The 24,394-nt window shown below is 38.6% G+C and overlaps 1 long non-coding RNA gene across 1 annotated transcript; it reads right to left on the reverse strand.

Annotated features, from left to right (window-relative positions):
- Positions 1-5,178: 5,178 nt before the first annotated feature.
- Positions 5,179-19,598, reverse strand: LOC131480301 (uncharacterized). The gene is made up of 4 exons (XR_009245399.1): positions 19,557-19,598; positions 12,384-12,524; positions 6,275-6,413; positions 5,179-5,234 (listed from the first exon to the last, which is right to left on the reverse strand). It is a non-coding gene; the product is annotated as an uncharacterized LOC131480301 (long non-coding RNA).
- Positions 19,599-24,394: the final 4,796 nt, after the last annotated feature.

A 24,394-nucleotide genomic window follows, 5' to 3' on the forward strand; every position in this document is an offset into this window, starting at 1 on the left:
CCGAGAAAATGTGGACCTGGTGCATTCTCCTCCCAACTGAAGGTCGTGCTCTGTTCTGTTTGCTGTGTCTGAAATAGCTAAATGCTTTCATCCCAAATCTACGCTTTGGTTCCTGGACTGTCTAAGCATCTGATTAGCTCCATCTTTTATCTCCTATCTCAGTGGCTTTAGACCTTTGGTCTCATGGTTTCTGATGGTTTCTGCACATGCTGGTACAGAGCAGGAAGGGCTGACTTCAGAACTCTAGAGAGGGCAGGACTGACCTCCATGCACTCCACTTAATATCTTGACAAAAGAAATCTGGCTTCAGGAAAACTATCACCCATGTTTTAGAAACAGTTTGTAAGCTTTTCCTGCTTGCCAGCAAATTAATATTTAAAACAGTAACAGCAGCGATTAAATGAAATTTAAAAATCTTAAGCAAATATGAAAGGTAGAGTGAATGATTTTTAGTAATATATTGTATATTTTATGGTGCATGCTTATCTCTTCCCTAATTGTTGATATCTAATAGATATTTTAAAGTCTGAATTTCATGTGGGGTCTTTAAAACTCATTTGTGTCTGCCTTCCCTTTGCTAATTGCCTTAAACACAAAATGACACTCAAACTACATATTTTCACATTTGATGCACCAAAATGCTATGGGTTATATGTACTCCTACAGCTCCTTCATTAAATCCTAAATCTTGTTTCAAAGTCAAACTATGCACTCATCATTCTGAAGCGTTTAAGATTGCCTCAGGCACTCATGATTCTTTCAGTGTTACAAATTGCCATCCTCATCACAGTCAATTCTCTCTAAAACTTTGTTGGTTTATGGCATGGCATCTTAAAGGATGTGAGGTGGGGACAGCTTGAGTAGCAAGGCGTCTGTGTCGCAGGACCAACGATCATTTGGTGAGTTGGTCACGTCCTCAGACTCCCAACTCTCAGTGCCCTGTGTTTCAAGACTGGAAGCTTTTCAGTGTTTTTAAGGATTTCTAATTTATCTTCATGTTCACAGTCTTGTGACTCAACAACAAAAATAGTCAACGCAAACTTGGATTTGAAACACAAGCAAAGAATTTGAAAACATGCTTCTTCCAAAAAGATGCACATATGACTATTGAGAATGTGTAAATTATTTCAACACGATTATTGCTCGGGAAATGGAATTATTACTCGGGAAATCTCCAGCAGATTTCCTGCTAGCAGGCCTCAAGACCACTGAGGGAGTGAGGCAACTGTATTATTTGGCCACAAGAACCACCAGGGACAGACTGGTGAGGCATGTCTGTTTATTGTAAAGCAAGCCTAACTTACACAGGCTAGGAAAGGGGAAGGCAGAAGGGCAATCCCTGACAGTCCTCCCATCCATCAATGACACTGTAATTGGCTAGAAGGCATGTCCATCCCTTAAGGCCCTCCAGTCATGTCACAGGTCATGTTTCTCATGCACAGGTAGAAGCTGTACCTCAGGTCATGGACAGGTAAGCCATGAGTCATGCCCATCAGGCAGTAGGCAGAGATCCAGGGGCAATCTCCCACACCGTATGATAATATTTCACATGTAGTAAAGTGGTTATTACTGTTCTTTTAAAAGTAGCTGAAGGTATGAGGGAATTGAAGCACTCATTCACTCCTGAGATAAGTGTAAAATGTATGTCTTCCGTGGGAAAATGTGGAAATTCCTTTATTACGAATCCACTCATCATATGACGTGGCCATTCCACCTCTAGATATATATCCAAGAGAACTGAAAATGAGGACTCACATAAAAATTTCTTTGCAGATATTCATAGTAACTCTATTCACACTAACATAAGGGTAAACACTACACAAATATCTATCAGTGAAAGAATATCAGTAACGCAGCAAGATAATCCTCTGCCCTGCAGTGCCAGCGTTCTGTAGGGGCAACAGTTGTGTCCTGGCTTCTCCACTTCCCTCCCAGTTCTTGGCTTGTGGCATGGGAAGGCAGCAGATGGCCCATCCTTGGAACCCTGTACCAATGGGGGAGGACCAGAAGAAGTTCCTGACTCCCAGCTATGAATCAGCTCAGTTCTGGCCATTGTGGTTATTCAGGGAATAAACTTGTGGATGAAAGACCTGTTTTTCTACCTCTGCTTCTTCCTATATAAAATCTGCCTTTCAAATAAAATTATATAAAATTATATTTATTATATTTAAGTAATCTTACAAAGAATGATGAGCTATAAATAGTGGTAAAATGGAATATTCTTTAGTAATATTATTTATTATGATCTAAGAAATATCTGTTTATATATTTTAATAGGAACAAATGGTGATCCAGACAGTAATATAGATGAGACTTGAAAAATTACACTGAGTCCCAGAAGCCAGATATGAGATCACGTATTATATGATTCTTTTGATTTAAATAAAAATCCAAAAGTACACTAATACAAAGAGACTGAAAGTATATTATTAGTTCCAAAAGAACCAGAGGCAAGGGAAATGGAGCATCATTTCTTAAAGTAGCTGATTTTCATTTATGATTGTAAGAATTTCTGGCACTAGAATGTGGTGATTGCTATACATTGCAAGGGATTTGGTGCTATTGAGTTTTAGATTTTTACCTAACTTAATGGTAAATTTTATGTTACTTGGATTTCATCAGGAAAAAAACAAAATGTAACTAAATTTATATAAAATAGTGTCCTTTCTCTGGTATAGAAATAAGGTTTATTAGGCATAAAACAGGAAATCCAGTTCTTATCCATCATTGATAGCAGTTGACATGACTTTGTTTTATTTATTTATTATTTTTTGTAACCTAGAGAAGTAACATTTGAAGGTCATAGTAGCACCTCCCTGGATAATTAATTTCAAATTAAGCTTGAGCTGTTAATATTCAGGAACTCAAACCATTATCTTGTAGCTATGTAATATTTTGACTTAATTTTTTTTAAAGATTTATTCATTTTATTACAGTCAGATATACAGAGAGGAGGAGAGACAGAGAGGAAGATCTTCCATCCGATGATTCACTCCCCAGGTGAGCCGCAACGGGCCAGTGCGCGCTGATCCGAAGCCGGGAACCTGGAACCTCTTCCGGGTCTCCCACACGGGTGCAGGGTCCCAATGCATTGGGCCGTCCTCAACTGCCTTCCCAGGCCACAAGCAGGGAGCTGGATGGGAAGTGGAGCTGCCGGGACCAGAACTGGCGCCCATATGGGATCCCGGCGCTTTCAAGGTGAGGACTTAAGCTGCTAGGCAACGCCGCCGGGCCCAATTTTGACTTAATTTTAAAATTTCCTCTTCTTTTTTCTCTTTCATTAAAAGCATCTTGGTTTTCAGATATGGTGTAATGAAAATATAATTAGCTTTCTGTTATAATGTTTTCTCACTTAATTTGGTTCAAGCACTTCCAATTAAAATATCTTTGCACATCGTGAAACCATCCATTTGGACTCCCACACTGCATTCCCATATTTGTGAAAATAATTACATGTACATAGGGCCAGTGTCATGGTACAGTGGATGAAGCTGCAGCCTGCAAGGCCAGCATCCAGATGGGTGCCAGTTTTGAGCCCCGGCTGATTAATTTATGATCCAGCACTCTGCTAACATGTGAAGTATCCTGAGGGAGCTCCTGACTCCTGGCTATCACATGTTCAGTCCCAGCTGCTACAACCAGCTGGGGGTAAACCAGCAGATGGAGAGTAGTTCTCATGTAACTCTTGCCTTTCAAATAAAGAAATGGTTTTATAATTATTGCATGCACAGTGTTGAGTATTACAACATGAACAGATGAATTACACTTAAGGTTTTAATTCATCCACTTCAAAATATAATATTAATGTGTTCACATTTAATAATTGAATCCCAGTGATGAACAACATTGTACTTTTTTAAACTCCCTAACCTGATGCTATGTGCTACCCTATATTGTCAATTTTGTCATTTCTGAGATTGTTCTCTGTATAAGATAGTGATTGATCACTTATTCGTTTCAGGTCTGCAATTCAGGGCCAGTGTGGTTCAGTGTTCCCTGGGTGATACTTTTCTTTCCTTTGTTGCCTCTGCCCCTTGCTTCTGAGTTTCTATGTATCTATTGTTCCGCTCAATGCATCCATGCTGTCCTTCTCTTACCACTGATGTGCTCATCTGTAGCACCTGTGTTAGGTGGAGATAAGCATTTTGAAAACATATCTTCTTAAATTAACGCAAACATGTGGTATCTGACCTTTTGGGATGATGTTATGTAAAACATGTTATTTTATGTATATTATGTTATATGTTGTGTAAATTAAAACTGAATTGACAATGAGGTGATCACAGAAGATGGTTAAGAAATTGCAATTGTTTATAACATATTGGTTACTCAATATTATAACTATTAGTTACACAACGAAGTTAATTGTTGCTGAGGGTATGCTGAAGCCTTTAATTGATCGGGTTGATAATCTGATGGTTCTGCCCTCGGACCGGACAGGGTCTCCCCAGGAAGCCGAGGAACTAGACTGGACTATAAGATGTTGGACTCTATGTTTAGTTTATGCTTGCAAAGAGGGAATCTCAACTGTACTTGATCAGTGGATATGCAACAAGGTGGAATATTCCACATGGGGGGAGAGTGCAGGGGGAGGGGTGGGGTGATTGCCTGTTCCAACGAAACTGTATCACATAATACAAGGTAATCAATGAATAAAAAAAATTAAATTAAAAAAAAAAAAAAGAAAACATATCTACCAGAAAAAGTAGCATCTTCACTCCTGCCTTCACTACTCTACCAGCCTACAGGTTTTGGACACCATATTTGCTTCATTCCATTACCATCTTTTAAGTCTTTCCTTAATATCTTCAGCACCATCAGTGAAGTCACAGAAGCTGTGGTCATGCTTTGGGCCAACTCCATTGCTGTCGGTGAGAGTGGGTTCTGGCTGTACCTTCAGAATAGGGTAAGTGCTTCTGCAAATGTGCTTCATCCAGGAATCGAGGACAAGGAACAAAGTCCAGAGACACAGCCTCTTCTTCCTCAAACTTCTGAGGAGCTCCAGTGTGACTCTAAACTATCGAGATGCTGTAAAATTGAAATAACAGGTAGATGACTTACTCACAAGTATTTGCATATGAATAAGCTAGCTTCTGGAGCTCCACATACCAACACTGCAACTCAACAAATAGGCTGCACACTTCCTTTACCTTGCCTTACTGCTCAGTCTCTGGCTCGCTCTCATTTTTCATTCCTCCCTTTCTGCCTTTCTTTGTTTCTTCCATCTTTCTTGCCTCTCATCCATTTCAATTATACGAAAAAAAAAAAAAAAGAGTTTAGGTCACCGAATAGACCAGAATAAAATAATAGCAGTTCCAATACTGAACATTTTAGTCAAATACAGGTACTTAGATGAAGAAACACAGATGAATTTCTGTGGCTATCTGCTTGTATGTCTTACTCCTACCGTTTTGAGATGAAAGAAAAAATAAAAACCTTTTATTCCAATTCAGTAGAAAGAGGTTGGATCCGCATTTAATATCTTTTTAGGAAAATGTTCAAGTTTGAATGCTATTTCAGAGTTTAGCCCAGTTTGCTGCCTACCTCCTGGTGCTATCTGGGTGCATGAAGCAGGGTGTAGCGACATGAAAGGCACAAGGCAAGACTTTGAAAAGGGAAATATGTGTAGGCTTCCTGGTGTTTCATCACGCTCACTGCATCCTTCACCGAGCTCTGTCTCCATTCCTGCAGTTCCCTACACCAGAGCTGGCTTGGCTTCGTTTCAGAAGTACTGGCTGTGATTATGTGGATATTTCTGGACTCTCATCCTCCAAGTCTTCTGTTAATAATTTTTGCTAAAACCTGCCCCTGGAATGCTCCCTCCTTTTGCCTTAGCAAAGATGCAGTCAGCTTTCCTTGGTTCATCAAACACACCGGCTCTCCATGGCGGCGGGACCTGCAGAGGTCTGAGCAGGGGTCCCTTTCAACCCCAGGGTAAGTGTAGCTGCACCAATCCCTTGCATGCATCCTAACAATGCCCTGGGTGGAACTGTGGATTCAACATGGCCCACGACAGTGGCAATACAGAAATAAATGAAAAATCCATTCTTCACCCCCCTTTGCGCAAAAAGACAGTGCACCCAATTGTCCTCTCTTTGGCTCTTCTTTGTGAGGTTTGGGACTCCTAACTTGCTGGCTCTCTGTGATGCACAAAAAAACCAAAATAAACAAACAAACAAAAAACGGGCAGACTCCCCTGAGGTTTCTGAATTCCCCTAAATAGAATAAATTCATGCCCTAGTTTTGAAGTTCAATTCAAAGAAACAAGATCTACCCGCGTGCCTGCCTTCTCTGCTCTGTTCCCTTCATTCCATTAATCCAGCAGGCCTGAAGGGGATCGTGGATATTACTTCATTTCTCTTCCTTGGCTCTTCCTCAGGTGAAACTCAGCAATCAAATCCTCCAGACCTTTCCTTGATATGTTAAATAAATAGATAAAAGAATTTAGAAAAGTCTTTTCTCTCTTGAAAGAATCATCCTTTCTAAACTTCTTTTTCCTGTCTGTAGTCTCAAAAATGCTATTTAGAGTAAAATTCAAGGCTTGAATATTACTTTTACTCTCATTTATGAGCTATAATGGCAATTATTTTGACAAGTTTTATTAATTTATCTGAAGAGGATGGTGAGAAAGAGAGAGAGAGAGAGAGAGAAAGTTACTGGATGTCCCTTCATCCGTGTAGAGTTCAGAAATGCCTATGACAGAAAACCTAAATTCAGGTTTACCTGATTTTCTAGTGTTGGTTGCTACCTAAATTACCTTTGCATTACTGTAATGAGATTATCTACATAGTTTCCTTCTACAGAACAGTTATTTATCTCATAATCTTGGAGGTTCAAAGAGCCGAGGATAGGACAAGATGCTCTCGGTTTGGCCCCTATTAAGGGAACCATTGGCAGAGGTAGGAGCATATGTCAGAGTGTGTGATCCCTTCTCCAGTCTGCAGCAGAGAGCTGGAGCGGAAGTAGGACTGAATCCAGGCTTTGCAACAGTGACTCAGTGGCTGGCCAAAACACCTCCCAGGAGTTCACCTCCTTTGTCATCATGACCCACTTCCTGAAGTAACATACAGACTTCTGGGACAGTCAATATCCAGACGACAGCAATGGCCTTCCTTAGCTGACATTTTACTGCTATTTAGAGTTTTATGCAGCTCGGTAAGGATACAAGTTAACTGTCAGAAAAAGGACATAAATACAAATGCAACACAGGGATGTTTGTTCAACAACATCATGTACTTATTTGTATCCAGTAGAGTTAAGAAGCTGCAGATGTTACAGTTTATTGGTATATAAGGTGCCAATCAGCTTTGTATCTGTTTTCAGATTTTATTACAGTGACTAGAAGGCTACAGAAATCTTCGCTTTCTGAATTTTGTTTTTAACTTTTTTTTTTAGCATCTTACTTTTTCCCTGAAGTTTATAAACTCCATGAAATCTTTGGTACATTTGCTTCATGCCTTTTGAGACTTGTATTTAAACAACACACACACACACACACACACACACACACACACACACACACACACACTAATCAAGAACAGTTTAAATAAATGATGCATAATTATACCTCTTAAGGAATTTAATTGATCTATAAAAACAACTGATTCAGTTGTTCAGAAATGGCAACATGTCCTGAGAAGTGCATTATTCATTCTGTTGTGTGAACATCAGAGTGCTGTTACACGGGTGTGTGTAGTATTGGCTGTCCTTCGCTGGATTTTCTTGTGTGTGTGTGTGTGTGTGCAGTCAGAGGCCTATTAGATATGGGGTATATGACACTGCTGCTGATGTGACATGACATCCGCTTTCACAATAAACTGACTTTGTAAATAGAAGGAACACATTCAATAGGATGATGAAAAGTATAATACATTGCGTATATACACTAGAATTATACGTATTGTCACTAACTATGTATTATGTACCACATCTAGGGCTGTGCGTTATACTGTTTAAAATAGTTTTATTTATTTATGTATTTGAAAGACAGAGGGACAGAGAAGCAGAAATAGAGTAAGAGATCATTCATTCTCTGGCTTACTCTCCAAATGTCTGTTAGAGCCAGGGATACGTCAGGAGAAAATGAGAAAAGTAGAACTGCATTCAGGTCTCCAATATAGGTGACAGGGGACCAAAGTGCTTGTGTAGTCATCAGCTGCCTTCCAGGCTGCATTGGCATGAATCTGGAGTGGCTGTAGAAGAACTCACATTATCAGCAACACTCTGATAATGCAATGCCAGCTTCTCCAGCTGCAGCCGAACCCACTGTGCCACAATGCCTGCTCCTGTGTTATACTTTCAAAAAGCTGGCAATGCAGTATTTCTACACCAGCATCACACACACACACATGAGTAAATGCATTATACCATGAGGTGAAGACAACCACCACATGGCTAAGCAATGAAATTTTTTCATTTTCATACAATCCTATAGGGCTACCTTCATATATGAGGCCTATGTTTAACCAAGCCCTCCTTATATGGCACATGACAATAAGTGAAAAGATTAAGTTTAAGCTTGTCTAATATTTGTACTATTTTCTTGGGAAATTCTGGAATATTTTGTAGTAACTTCAATTATACCTTTTACAAATAGCAAAGTACTAACTGAGTTATACAAATAGACATCTAAGAATCAAACAATCTAAATTAGTATGATTTACAAATACCTTGAAGCTACTGAAAGTTTACTGAGCTCACTCGGAAGTAAAGGAAATTAACTGGTGTTGTTGGAGGGCTGATGGAGCAGTGATGAGCGAGAACCATTCCTTAGAAGATACACCTTAACACTTTGGCACGAGCAAGTTAAGCTTTCACTCAAATTGCACATAAGAAATGAGTTACAGAAAAGATAAATGACTTTAGGACAAAGTAAAAGCCACACATGAGAGTTCTTTGAAATCTGTGGAAACAGGCCACATTTACCACATGCACAGTTCCCAGGAACCAGAAAGTACCCACCACTATTGCTTGGCATGAAATTCAAAGCAAAACCTTTTGATTCACCCCAATAATACACAACTGGAATTCAACTCTTCATGATATCTTCTACCGAGCTGCGTGGAGTCAATCTGTGAGTTCATCTCTGCTTGAAATCAGTATGCTGAAATGCACTTTCCTCCATAGCATCTGGAGCAGCATTTGGTGGTTCAGGTGGCGGGGATGGGGGGGTGGAGAAGAAATTGTTTTCATGGGAAAAACGGGGTCTTATCTCAAAAATTGTGCTTGTATTGTCACAGCGAGTGTTAAGTCACTGCCTGTGACACTGGCATGCCATATAGGCACTGTGGTTTTGTTTTTGTTTTTGTTTTTAAGATTTATTTGTTTTTACTAGAAAGGGAGCTTTACAGAGAGAAGGACAGAGAGAAAGATCTTTCATCCATTGGTTCACTCCCTAAGATGGCGTCATGGCTGAAGCCGATCTGATCCAAAGACAGGAGCCAGAAGCCTCCTCCAGGTCTCCATGTGGGTACAGGGTCCCAAGACTTTGGGCCTACCTCCACAGGCCACAAGTAGGAAGCTGGAAGTGAATGGAACAGTTGGGTTATGAACTGGCATCCATATGGGATCCTGGCACATTCAAGGTGAGCATTTTAGCCACTAAGCTATAATGCTGGGCCCTAACACTGGTTTTAAACTTAGCTATTCCACTTATGATCCAGCACACAGCTAGTGTACTTGGGGAAGCAGTGGAAGATAATCCAAGTTCTTGGGTTTCCACACCCTCATAGGAGACTTGCAAGAAGCTCCAGGCACAACTTTGGACCAGCAGCTGGAAAAATCTCTCCTGCTCTTTATGTCTCTTCTTTCTCCGTAATTCTTCCTTTTAAATACATTTTTAAAAATTGTGTTTTCCAGAACCATTTCAAATAAAAGAAATAGACATTAATCAGTCATGTGTGGTAGATTTGTCTACAGAAAATCGATACAGATTAAGTAATTATAAATATAGATGCAGAAGCAGATGTATATATAATAATTGCTTTTAATATATTCAAATATTTATTTATATGTTTTAATGTCCTAGATATGTTGATTTTTAAAAAAAGATTTATTTATTTTTATTGGAAAGTCAGATATACAGAGAGGAGGAGAAACAGAGAGAAAGACTGTCTGTCCCCAACTGGCTGCAACAGCCTTTGCTGAGCTGATCTGAAGCCCGGAACCAGTGGTTTCTTTCGGGTCTGCCACACAGAAGCGAGGTTCCAAGACTTTGGGCCATCCTCAACTGCTTTCCCAGGCTGTAAGCCAGGAGCTAGATGAGAAGTGGGTCACTGGGATATGAACCAGTGCCCTTATGGAATCCCGGCATGTGCAAGGCAAGGACTTTAGCCACTAGGCTACTGCGCCCGTCCTGATACATTGGTTTTGAAAATCACTAATAAAATATTTGAGGTTTTTTTTTATCCAATGCAGCATGTATTTTTATTTATAGGATATTCTGAATTTACTGAGATAAAATAAGATAGACATCCAATCTTAGCTAACAAACTCAGAATTGCAAAAATGATACGACTGTTTGTCTTAGATTAAAACCAAATTCCTGTTTTTTAAAACGCCTCAATTGTTTCGAGCAAATGCAATTCTTAAGGATCAGGGGGACTGATGAATGAAAATAAAATGTTTGGTGGGCCACAGTATACAGAAATCATTTTTTTAAAATTATTTTTATTTTTGATGATTTTTCACAGTCAATTAGGGTCATAAGGGTCAGGGTATACAGAAAAATGCGTGAGATCATCATTTCCACATTCTTTTTTTTTCCTTCCTGCATCTGGGGGAGGGGAGAGACAAGGAGAGAAGTCACACCCAACCTCCCAAACAACTCTGCACCCTGGGATGGAGGACAGGCACCTGATACCACCCCAGAGTTCCTGATGCCAATGAGCATTGAAGCCTGGTTCAACCCAACCAGCCCCACTATCCAGTCCACACTGTTGCCAGTGGGTGCCACTCTCTGTCTAGTCATGCCTACTTCAGTCCTGGTTCCATGCTCACCAGCTGGCGTGGCAACCCATGAGGGAGGTGCCAACTGTTTTCCAAATGGACCCACTCCTGGATCCTGCACTCTTGAGAAATGAGGTTTTTGTTGTTGTGGTTTAGTTTAATTATAAGTTATTAGAAATTATTACCCTTGAAATTATTTATAAAACTATATTGGAGTGTCTAGCTTAAACTTGCTATTAACTTATTTTGGTAATGCTGTCATTTGTGATGATAAGAGTCAAGTGTTGGGTGAGCTGTACTCATGCATACCCTTACAACCCATGTGCCTGTGCCACTGTTTTCTCCTTCATTTCTCTGTTCTGTGCCCATTGCCTTGACCCATGACTTCTCTTTATTACTACAAGCAAAATTCTCTGGTTACTTATTTGCTTTTCAACTTTCCCTTAAAATCATTTCCACTTTATATCTACCTAGAATTGGAAGCTGATGGATCAAATGTATAGTTTGTCTCCCTTAAGTCACTGGTGCCTACAAATGGTTTAAAGATTATGATAAATCAAGAATGACACTAAACTCTCTCCTCTCTCTCTCCCACTCTCTCTCTCTCCTCTCTCTCTCCCACTCTCTCTCTATCAGTCACACACACACACACACACGAAACTCATTGGCCTAAAAACTATGAGCGATGCATGCAAATCCAAAACAACAAAGAAAAAGTGAGAGAGAAGGAAATGACTGCTCGCATGATTTCAAGGAAATTATTTTGTTCTAACAAAACACTTGAGTTTGGTAGATTTGCAAAGGAAGAGGAAAGATTTTGAGTTAAGATTTTGAAGATTCTGTAGTTCCAACAATCTGGCAAGGAAATGTGTTGGTGAGGACCTCAGAATGGGTCATAGACAGAAGTGATTGTCATTGCCAGGGGCAATCATAGATGACTCAACGGCAGCTCTAAATGACTTTGCTGGGTAGATGATTGCAACCAATCAAGCCTGTCCTTACACATCAACAATATGTTGTGATCCAGGCAGTAGCTATGAGAGGGTCTAGAATCGGAGAGTGCTACAGCTTGATTTAGATGCCGAGGACGTACAACTCATTTGTTGTTGTTGTTTTTAATTAGTGTGACAGGTATTATATGTGTAGAGTACATGTCTGTATGAAGTAGTGAGATCATATTCCACAGATGATGTATGAAGCCCAATTCTAACTCAAACTGTGTTCCACACACAGAGAAAAGAAAATAGAATTAAATGAAGAAGAAATCAAATTTAGTCTAGCAATTCAAAACCTTGTGTAAGAACCAGACTGTTATTTTTTTCTCTGTTCATTCTGAAAATTTTCTATGGTAGTATAAAATCTATTAAAATTAAACTGGATTATGTATTTCATCGTGATTTTTGAGACTACCTACAAGGATATGCAAGAACCCTAACCTTTTTCCTCTGCAATATTTCTTTATCAGATTTCACAGAAGAGTGTGAGTTTGGTACAGTAACTGCTGCTTGGCATACCTTCATGCCTTTTTGCGTGGAGTCCTTGCTTCTCCATTCATGAACAAGATTCCTGCTAATGTGCTACCTGAGAAGTAAGTGAAGTTTCAAGCATGAGTCCTTTTCACCCACATGGTAGGCCTAGATCAAGTTCACTATGGGCACTTGGGGGAATGAGCCAGTGGATAGTTTTGTCTCTTTGTGTCTCAGTCTCTCTCTCTCTCTCTCTCTCTCTCTCTCTCTCTCTCTTTCTCTCTCTCTCTCTGCCATTCAAATAAAATCTAAATAAATAAAAAGTCTAAAACTTCACAGAACATGTTAAAGCCATGCAATGTCACTTTCACTGAACCTGATCTAAAAGTCAGAAGAGCATTACACACATTGGGAATTAATCAATTCTCCCTTGACGTTCAACTATCACCACTTAAGAATATAGGCAGCTCTCTATGACAGGTAGGTTTTATTGAGACGAGGAAGACCATATAGCTAACCAGAGTTAATCAACAGTCCTTCAAGTTTCCAAATAATCTCTACTATTCTCATTATGTTCTTCTATGGCTCTTGACATGCAAAGCTTATTAATTTTTCCAGAATGTTTTACAAATTTCTGTATTGCTATCAAATATTTGTTGTAGATACTTGAACTGTAGATGTAGAAATATCTATTGTGAGTCAGTAATACCCAATAAATCATGTCCAGTTTTTAGGAGCACTATCTGGAAAATGCATAGAGAAAGTTAAGAGGCGTTTCGCATTCACTTAGCTCACATAAAGAGATGCTGTGCTACTAAGAATCATCTACCAGGGAGGATGGAATTGATATTTATCTTAGAGGTCAGTTTTTCAACTCATGAATAAGTAAGCTGGGATTTACTGTGATTAAGTGATATATGGAGTTCCACTGTCATTTGGTGGCAGAATTAAGACTGAAACTAAGGTTTCCTTTTGCTTAATGTGGTGATTTCTCACTACATTACTCTAAATAACTGCACAAATGTGATTGATGAGTTATGATTATACAATCCAAACTATCCTGGTCTTAAAGCACCAATTCAATATTTTATCTGCATCCCAGCAACTGAAAAAGGCAAGTCAAAACTTAAAAACATTGAAAGGAGTTAGTATGCAATCCATTACGCAGCTAATGAATATTTCTAGACAGTCTACTATATATTTTAAGGTAATTTATCTTCTTTGAAGATGTGAATTTTGCTTGTTGTACTTTCTTTTAATAGTAGGAATGGTGGCAAAGAGAGAAGTGTATGCATATTTTTCTAAAATGTCTAAGTACTGTAGCATTTACTGTATATGTACTGATCACAACTTCTGGTTCTAGTGAAAGTGAAGGTGGTTAATTAAATTGTACTCAGTTTCTCACAGGAATACTGAGGGAGAGTGATATGTAAGGATTTAGGATTAAGGAAAATAATAAATCTGAATCATAGTTGAGAATCCAAGAGACTGATGAGGAGTAAAATTACAAAGACAAGAAAAGAAGTGGTGTAATTATACTTTCTTCAAAGTTTTACTCCAGACTGGCCATGTTAATTACAGTTAATGATCGCTTTGAGGGTGTCTAGATTTTAAGAAGAAAATCGCCAGGAAGTACATTTCATATTGCTTTTCTAAGTCCAGTGAGATCTGGGATCACTTGCAGTCCTAGGCATTCACATCAGGATTGAGAGTTAAAGCTCCTCCATTGGTCTAACTTTATTTTTATTCTTGATAATTCTTCCCAGAAAGAAAAGTGTAAGCCAGTCAATAACTATCTTGTTTGCTTCAAGAGAATCCCAAATCCAATTATCTGAAAGGAGTAGGGACAATGAGCCTTCTTCCAGGTCAATAGCTAGTTTGTGTAGCTAGACAGCAGATTGGTCTAAAGTGCAGAGATCACTTATCTGAAGAAGAGAGCAAGCCAGGAACACTTTGTCTAAGATCCTCAACTTGCTTATTTACACTGATCTTAAACTATCTTATAAAAACCAGTGCTTGGTCCAATCAGATTCAGGGGTTATGCATTTGCCTCCCTCCACTGAAGACTTACATTTTACAAATAACTATTCTAAGCCTTCCTCATCTAGAATACAACAAAGTATCTGTTTTACTTTTTAAAGATTTAATTATTTTACTGGAAAGGCAGATATGCAGAGAGAAAAGGAGAAACAGAGAGAAAGATCTTCCATCTGCTGGCTCACTCCACCAAATGGCCCCAGTGGCCAGAGCTGAGCTGATCCAAAGCCAGGAGCCAGGAACTTCTTCTGTGTCTCCCACTCAGGTTCAAGATCCCAAGGCTTTGAGCCAGGAGCTTCTTCTGGGTCTCCCACTCAGGTTCAAGGACCCAAGGCTTTGGCCATCTTCCAATGCTTTCCCAGGTCACAAGCAGGGAACTGAATGGGAAATGGAGTAGCTGGGACACAAACCAGGGCACATATAGGATCCCAGCACAGGCAAAATGAGGATTTAGCCACTAGGTTATTGCATCGGGTCCAAACAAGTATCTTTTTAAAATTTTTATTATTGTTATTATTATTATCACTTTATGACACAGTTCCATAGACCCTGGAATTTCTCTTACCCCTTCTCCAGTTTCTCTCCACCTCCCACTGAGTTCCCCAATATTATTATAATAGCATAGTTCATCATAAACAGTCATAAGTCCTTCATTGTAGGCATGGACAGTGGCAGAGAGTCCTGCATCCCATTGTCAAGATACATTCAACAGTTGCTTTGGGAGTTCATCTTTGATCTGGAAGTAAAGATGCATACTGCATTCTATCCTCACATCTGGGTAGGATAGCCTCCACTACCCAGTTACTATACATCCTTTTAAATGAAAAACCACAAAAGAAAATCAGCAACAGGAAGAAAAATAGAAGTTTACAACACCATAAAGTTAGTATCATGTTATTGAATGACTAATGTGTCACTGAGAAATGAAAAATAAAATCAAGAACCTTCTTGAAGAAAATGATGCCATTGTATGACCTATAAATCAGTGAAAAACTTACTATGAGAAAGAAAAAGTATCTTTTAAGGCAATATTCCCCATTTCTGTGCTGAGTTAACAAGTCTGTCCTTCTTTCATTATCAGGTGTCTGTTGAGAGAGTTGGCTGCTGACAAAACGAATACAAAAATTTTTCCAATCACAGAAATTAACAATACTCATAAACATCATAATATTCTTGATTGGATTTTAACTTACTTTTCATTGTGTCACTTGTTTGTGAGACTAAATGTAAGGTACTTGTTTATGTCACGTGAACAGTTTGTAATGTTTTACTTTCTGATAAACACTCCCGAGAGATGAGTGTAGTGAAGCTGTTGTGATTCTGACCATGATGTAGCAGCTGCAACGACAACTCAATAGGGCTCACTTCTCCACTCCCCATCCTGCCTAGACATAGCAGAAAGCCTACATAGCCCTCCAGACTAACAACTAAGCTAATCTTCTTGCTTCCTTTAGAGACATGAAGAGGTCCTGTTGACATCACAAGAGCAACAGTTCCACTGAAGCCTTGGTCTGCCTGACCATGCTGTGACTGAGTGCACCTCGATGTGACCTCCCACCCAGTGGTACTGTCAAGAAATGTGAGGCGTATTTCCACCTCCAACTCACCATGGGAAATGTACTTGAGGAAAATGGTCTCTTGACCCTATAGATCTCTGCAACCCACAAAGCAATGCTTAAGGTGGAATTCAAGAGGGAAACAGTGGAGCGCTTCTCACCATCTCCCTCCTCCCCAGATCCTGTAGAGTCAGAGGAGGCATTCCAAGGGATGGCTTCTAGCACATCAGCCTGTGCAATTGTATACACTCCATCTTTGTTTTAGTGGTCTCTTATCACTATCTTGAAATTTGTGATTTCTTCAATGAAAAACATCTATGGTTTCATTTTATATTTGCTTGAATCACATAGCCAACCCTGGGAAAGTTTACGCTTTATCTTTTTTCTCAGTACTATACTTTTTATGAAGAACCCTATAATCCTGTATTAAACATTAATGAAAAAAATATCTAAAACATTTCACAATCTTGCCTGTCCTTCTAGAAAGTATTTCTGTCTATTTTGCTGATGAAACAAAAATCCAAATTTAAAGATCAAGGCTTAAGCAACTCCTCATTTGCATACTCATTTTAAATAATATTTACTTCCCTCCTTACATAAGATATCTAGGGCTTTTTAGGGAGAATGCCTTATCCAGAGATGTCCAAACAGAAATCATATTAGCATAAATTCTGTTTTATACTCCTATTAAAAAAAAGAAAATGATTTGGTTAAATAATTAAAAAAATATAACAAGACTTTGTGCATTTAAATAAATGTTTTCAGATTAATAAAAATATGATAAATGTCATAGCAGAAAAAAAAACCAAAATATACACAAATAGCCAAATAACACATAAAACAGCTCTCAGGTTTGATACAAATACAGTGACTACAAATTAATGCAAGGAAGCATTTCATTTGCTGTTTAGTCATATAATATTTTGAAGTGTAAGTATTCCTTCAACATTGCTAACATTCATCTCCAACCATTCTACTACCAAAGTATATTAAGCATACCTTGAGGCTTCTTGTTATTTATTCCATTTCATTCAATCAGCTCACTTAGAATTAACTTCCTCTAATAAAATAATAGCAGTGCAGTTAATTATTGAAATTATTCACAGCCATGCGGTCAGGATTTACCTAGAATGACATTAGAAATGCAGTTCAAAATGTATGTATAAAGATGTCCATTGCAACTCTGAATAATATAGTTGTTACTTCTATGTGCCATGCCTTCTTAAAAAAACCTATATACATTCCAAGTTGGTAGAAAAATAAGCAGCATTTATACAGAATAAAGGCAACCGACTATTCCATGGGAAACAGATATCATAACCATTAATAAAAATCTTAGGATCGGTCTTGTGACAGAGAGCATGAAGTTGCTGCTTTCCACTCTACTACCCTGTATCAGAATTTGGGAAGTTTTAAGTTCCTACTGCTCCATTTCAAATTTAGCTTCCTGTTAATGCAGCGTAGAAAGCAACGTAGCATGGTCCAAGTGCTTGGGTTCCAGCTACCCACTTGGGAAATCTGAATGGAGGTCTGGTCTCCTGGCTTCAGCCTGATGCAGTTCAAGTTGTTTAAGGAACGAACCAGCATGTGGAAGGTTACTTGCTCTCTCTTCATCTCTCTCTCCCCTGACTCTCTCTCTTTCCTTCCTGTACCCTCCTCTCTTTCTCTCTTTATTTCTCCTTGTTACTCTATCTTTCAAATGAATCTTTAAAAATAAATGCTCATAATACTGTCAAAGTTAAAAGCTCAGTGATATTTTATATGAGAAACCAGGCATTTCCAAACACAATGCTGAATAGAAATATTGTTTTCAGTTGGATTTGGGAACAATACTTATTAACCACTCTGTCTTACTCATTCTTATATGATTTCACGTAATAGAAAAATCCTAAGTGTAAAATGCAGTAAAATCCTCAACTTAGCATATATATTTGAGGAAATGAAATCATATAGCCAACTGTGCTTTCTTCCTATCTGATTTAAATCAATTCTGTATCAGGGAATATACGGCATATTTGTTGAGATTCTGTACTTTAAAATTCAAATGTATTTTATCGAAGATCACCTGTGATTTAAAAACCATACCCTTTGAAGAAATCAATGTAAATTTTCATTCTTATGATTTTAAAATGATTTATTTATGTATCTGCCAGCAGAGTAACAGAAAGATGAGAGAGAAATCTTTCATTCACTGTTTATTTTGCAAATGATTGCAACATCCAAGACTCATCCAAACCAAAAACAGGTTATCAGAACTTTATATATATCTCCCACATGGGTCATGGGTCTCAAATTACTTGAAATAATTTATGATACCTTCCCTGGTACATTATCTGGGATCTGGATTAGAAGTAGAGCAGCTGTAATCCAAACCTTTACTCTGAGATAGTCTATTAGGATTGTAAACTGCGGTTTAACTCACTGTACAATGGCTCTTCCATAGTAAATTTTGGAGTAGGAAAATGATGAATATTTCAGTAGAACGTCTCTTAGATATGTGTTTCATTGTAATGAATGCTCTAGGTGGACAAAATTGTACTTCATGATATTTCTCAAGAGTGAATGTATCCTTGAACAGTTTTTAAAAATTAATTAATTTATTTGAAAGTCAGAGTTCCAGCAGGCTAGTGTGGTGACTAACAGGCTAGTTCTCTGCTTGTAATGCCACCATCCCTTACAGGCACCAGTTCTAGTCCCAGCTGCACCACTTAAAATACAGCTCCGTGCTTATTACCTGAGGTAGCAGAGGTAGATGGCTCAAGACCTTGGCCCCTGTACTCTCATGAAAGACCTGAAAGAAATTCATGGTTCCTGGCCTCAGATTGGCTTGCCTCCGGCTGTTCTAGTCATTGGGGAAATGAACTAGCAGTTAGAAAATCTCTGTCTCTCCTCTCTGTAAATATGCCTTTCAAGTACAAATAAATCAATTTTTTAAAAACAAATAAATCAATTTTTTAAAAACAACAAAAAAGTCAGTATTCCACAGAGAAAGAGATCTTCCACTTACCGATTCACTCCCTTAAGGACTGCAAAGGCCAGAGCTTGGCCAAACTGAAACCAGGAACCTAAAATTCCATGTGAATTTTCCACATGAGTGACAGAAGCCCTAATACTTGGCCATTTTCCACTTCTTTCCACACACCATTAAGATGCAGTTAGATCAGAAGTGGATGAGACAGAATATAATATAAACAGGCACCCAAATAAGATGCTGGTGTTCTAGGTGGCACCTTAACTTGCTATGCCACAATGCCAGCTCCAACCTTACTATTACATATTAAAATTGACACATGAGAAACAGAAGTGAACTGATGTCAGAATGTGGATGGCCAAGGGTTTCCTTCTATCCTGTGGGTAAATGACTCTAGGAATTTTTCTTATGTGGTAAGAGGACAAACAACAACAAAAGTGTTCCTATCTAAAAGATCAGGATGATGTGGACTTTGGCACTCAGTGCCTATTGATTGTCTATTGATATCAGGTTCTGTGCCTTAAATCTAACCAAATCAAAAATCCAGGCTCTTTTTCCAGGGTGTAATACCACAAAAACATGCCAGACTGTCATATAGAGTTTGCTTGTGTGTTATAACTCCATGCTTTCCTCAGCACAGGAGATCTTTTTTGGAACTTAGGATTTGGAATATGGTAATTCTAAGACTCTCGAAGGTCATTAAACAAAGGAACAATGTGACCAAGCAAACATTGTAAGCACGCCAATAAAAAGTATATGTTGGTGTAACATGCTGCTTCTATGAAAATTGGATGGCACTATGTCTACTTTGCAACTTTTAAAACAGATGATCCAATATCTCCACCATCCAGAAGAGACCCTCATTTTATTGGACCGAATTTGTCCTAAGAGCAACAGAATTGTTTAATTGGCATAGTGCTCACATTTGTTATTTTCTGTTTACTTGTTCTTGAGATTCATTGTATTCTTCTCTCCATTTAGAAAAACACATTTATTTATTTTATTTGAATGTCAGAATTACAGAGACAGAGAGAGAGAGAGAGAGATATCTTCCATTTTCTGGTTCACACCCCAAATCTCCTTACAGCCAAAACTGGGCTGACTCAGAGCTGGGAGCAGGAATGTCTTTGAATCTCTTTAGTACAGAGGCCCATGGATTTGAGCTATACTCTTCTGCTCTCCCAGGTGATTAGCTGGGAGCTGGATCAGGAATGGAGTATTGGAACACAAGCTGATACCCAAATGGGATGCTGGAGCTATAGGCAAAGGATTAGTTTAGAAAATAAATCAGAATATGCTATCCCAAAGGGTGTCCCGTTGACATGAGGGTCAGTTAGTGTGGAAAGTCACTGAGAAACAGACACAAGAGCAGCTCCAAGCCCTCTTCCTTTACATACAAAAGTTGGGCACCAATTTACCTTTGCAAAGTTGACATAGATTTGTATTCTTACAAGTATACTATACCCTTTACACATACAAAGAAATAGCATTAATCCTTGCTTTTGTCAACTGGTTAGTAAATCTAGATTTTAGGCTACTCTTACATAATGTGTGTGGTACTTGGCAGCCTGACATCACCCAGGGTGCCCCGTGAAATAGCCAAAGGATTTGGTTACCTGGCATTACATACCAAAAAGAGTTCATGCCAGAACCTCTTTTGACCTCCCTAAGAGGTTTGAAGATGCCACTTGAGGAATCAAGTCACATATAGTATCACCTTGACAGGTTGCTTGCAACAGATGTACCTCTGTCTATTAACAAAGTAAAGGGATTTTTTTTCCTAAGTGACTTCATCTTGAATGAGTGATCCTTGGGTTTCTATGCAAGTTTTCTGATGCCCAAGTAACTCACCAGCAGGAAAGATAAGGTGCCATTGGTTTTCATTGATACTATACCTTTTATTTATCCACCTTCAATAGCAGGTTTACCTGGTGCTCTCATTGACATGGTTGTCTGTGTTATCCAGACATAATCAACGGTCTCATTAGTTAACCTTGGATTTAATAGAGCAATACAGTTTGAAGGAAAACCAGAGGAATGCATGATACATTGAAATAAACAATCTGCAGCTAGCCTTTCAACAAATAAGATAAAAAAAGAGGAAACAATTTGCTGTGAAGTGAGGATAAATTGCAGCATGCATATCTACTGCTGAATAAAAAATAGATTTCCAATGAAACTGTTAAATATATGTTGATAACAGAATTTTGGGCATTCTGCTATTGTCTATACCTACAATGCCATGATACACTAAAACAGGAAATGATGGACTTGTGACAGTTGTTGGACTACACTCTTGTTAGAATGGGAAATAACGGGGTAGGGCTGGAAGGAAGACGAGGAGGATGGAAGGGGAAATCCTTGAGCCTAAGGAACTGTATCAGGAAAAATAAAATAATAAAATTAATGTTCAGAATTTTTCACTTCTCTCTTCTGGAGGATTAAAAAGATACCAATAAAAAAATCAAATGGTAAGGGTGAAGCACCTGGTCTTTAGCCTTGGGAAAGGCTATCGACATCATCTTGTTCTTTGCTTCTGAATTCAGGGATCTGACTCTGGAAATTATTGCTTCGATGTCACTGTGAGGATAGCTTTCCAGGTGTGTCTAGGAAATTACAATTTGGGTCTAGCTTTCTATGGCTCACAGAAGCAGAGGAAGATTTTTTCTTTTACTTGTGGGCATTATGGACCAAGCTCACAGGACAGAAAATGATAGAAGAGGAAATTATTGGTAACTCACAGGAAAATGTGTCCAGATACACACTAATCTGGGACATTAGACTGTTAAGATGTGAACAACAGGTTTGTCAGATATATGCCTGTGTTGTACTCTGTAATTCTCATTTGTATAATGAAGGACACAGAAAGAAAGGACAATTATTTTTATCCCTAGGGAGAAAAATTGACATAAAAAGCAATACCCAAAGAACTAGTTCACACATACATACATACACACACACACACACACACACACAAAGATGTCCTTTATTAATCTAAATCTGAAAGTAAATGACAAGGAAAGTATCCTACTACCTTTTCGTAAGGAGACTCAGAAGGCGAAAGTCTAAGAGGCTTCTTATAAGAATTTTACCTTTTAATGTGGATTTCCCAAGTGTTCTAAGGCTTCATCTGAAGGCTCGGAAGCCAGCGGGGCATCCTCCCATCCACCTTGTCAGAATCACAAGAGAGAAAAAAAGGTTTTTCCACTTTCTTAGAACCTCTTACTGGTCCATGAATTAAAACAGTGAAAGACAGATTAGTAGGATAAAAAATACATATTGTACTCTATAATAATTTTCTTGTATACAACAGAGGATCTTCAGAGAGAAAAGATGAGAATATTAAAATGGCAGTTAAACACAAGGGTTTTATAAAAACTGTTATAACAAAGAGTGACAGAGTGCAGGAGGATGGCTGGAAATACATAGTAAATAAGTAGGAAATGTACAGTAAATACATTTTTTTATGCATGTCAACAACTACTTAGCTTTCAGGCCTTTCACAGAGGGGCATCTTTACAAATTAAGGAGAATTTTATGCTTTGGAAATTTGTTTTTTCCTGTCTTTTGTTCAAATGTGTTAGAGAGGCACAGAAACAGAGAGTTCCCATTTACTGACCCATTTCTCAAATGCCTGCAATGACCAGGACAGGGTTAGGATTAGAGCTGCGAGAAGAAACTCAGTCCACATCTCTTGACTCATCACAGCTTCTTCCCAGGGTCTGCACTGGTGGGAGTCAGAGTTAATCGCCAGGTAAAGCATCTCCATGCCCTGGTTTTAGATAGAAAGGAGGAGAACGGAGGGCTCTTCTGCTTTTCATTTGCCTTCAGTTTCAAATAATCCATCAGTCATACTTTCAGGCAGCATATTCTGATCACCTTTGCTGATTTCATTTCTTAAATATCCCAGCAGTAATCAGGTGGTAGTGATTCTTCTCACTTGATTGGTGTCAGGCTCCAAAAAAGGTTATTATTGCAGGAAATTATTATATATTTTATGTTCCTAAATTTATAACTTTAGTGTGCCTGTTCATTCTTGGTCTTTGCAATACAAAAGAAAAAACTGGATTTACCAATTCCTGAGGCTGGCTGTAGAAGCATTCATTAGATTAATAAATAAAAATGTCCAATATCAGAAATTGTAAATCACCTTCATGAACATATGAAATGAGAAATGATTTGAAAAGAGAGAAATACAATTATACCTCTAAGGTATATTGGCTTATTTTTCTCTTAGTCTTACTATCTTAGTATGCTGAAGTTATTTTTTGAAAATTAAATTTCTTCCAAGTAAAATGCCATTCCAGGCACTGTTCTGTTGGCCTCTGATATTTGCATATAGCTGTCACCCAGTGAGCATGCGTTCTGGTTAGCAGTTGTTAATCAGTGTCAGGACTTCTGCTATTGTAGGGGATAATTCACATGCAGATAGTTATTTTAACTTTTTCATTGAATTTCAAGGGAACTGTAGGAAGCATCTGGATTTTTGACATATCTCTGTTCCAATAACAGAAGTGATAATGTTTTTATTGAAGAGATGTAAAACACCTGGGGTGTTAACATTTAATTGAGGCTTGTTTTTCTGAAAGAGCAGAAATAAATTTGTACTTTCTCATAATCCCATTTCCCCAAAGAAGCAGTTACTCTACAGAAATTATACAATAGAACTGATACCTCATCTGATTGTTAGCCAACATGATCAGACTGCTCATTATCTATGGAATACTAAATGTACTTGTAGTGATAACACTAGAAATAAGAATAAATACCATCATGGGGCCCGGCGGCGTGGCCTAGTGGCTAAAGTCCTCGCCTTGAACATGCCAGGATCCCATATGGGTGCCGGTTCGTATCCCGGCAGCTCCACTTCCCATCCAGCTCCCTGCTTGTGGCCTGGGACAGCAGTAGAGGATGGCCCAAAGATTTGGGACACTGCACCCACGTGGCAGACCCAGAAAAGGTTCCAGGTTCCCAGCTTTGGATCGGCGCAGCACCGGCCATTGCGCTCACTTGGGGAGTGAATCATCGGATGGAAGATCTTCCTCTCTGTCTCTCCTCCTCTCCGTATATCTGACTTTGTAATAAAAGTAAATAAATCTTTAAAAAAAAAAAGAATAAATACCATCTGCGATAAATGTATATTTCATTTCATAAAAAATGTGTGTTGTGAATTTAAGTTTTACTTTTATTCATCTATTAAAAAAAACCTGCCAACATTTGTAGTCAAATGTTACTAGAACAATCATGTCCCATTACACTGAGTGTGAATTCTCTTTTTTTAAAGATTTACTTAGTCTTATTACAAAGTCAAAAATATGGAGAGGAGGAGACAGAGGGGAAGATCTTCTGTCCGATGATTCACTCCCCAAGTGAGCTCAACGGCCGGTGCTATGCCGATCAGGAGCCAGAAGCCAGGA

Source organism: Ochotona princeps, chromosome 5, assembly GCF_030435755.1.
Source record: "Ochotona princeps isolate mOchPri1 chromosome 5, mOchPri1.hap1, whole genome shotgun sequence".
In the NCBI taxonomy this organism is placed as follows: domain Eukaryota; kingdom Metazoa; phylum Chordata; class Mammalia; order Lagomorpha; family Ochotonidae; genus Ochotona; species Ochotona princeps.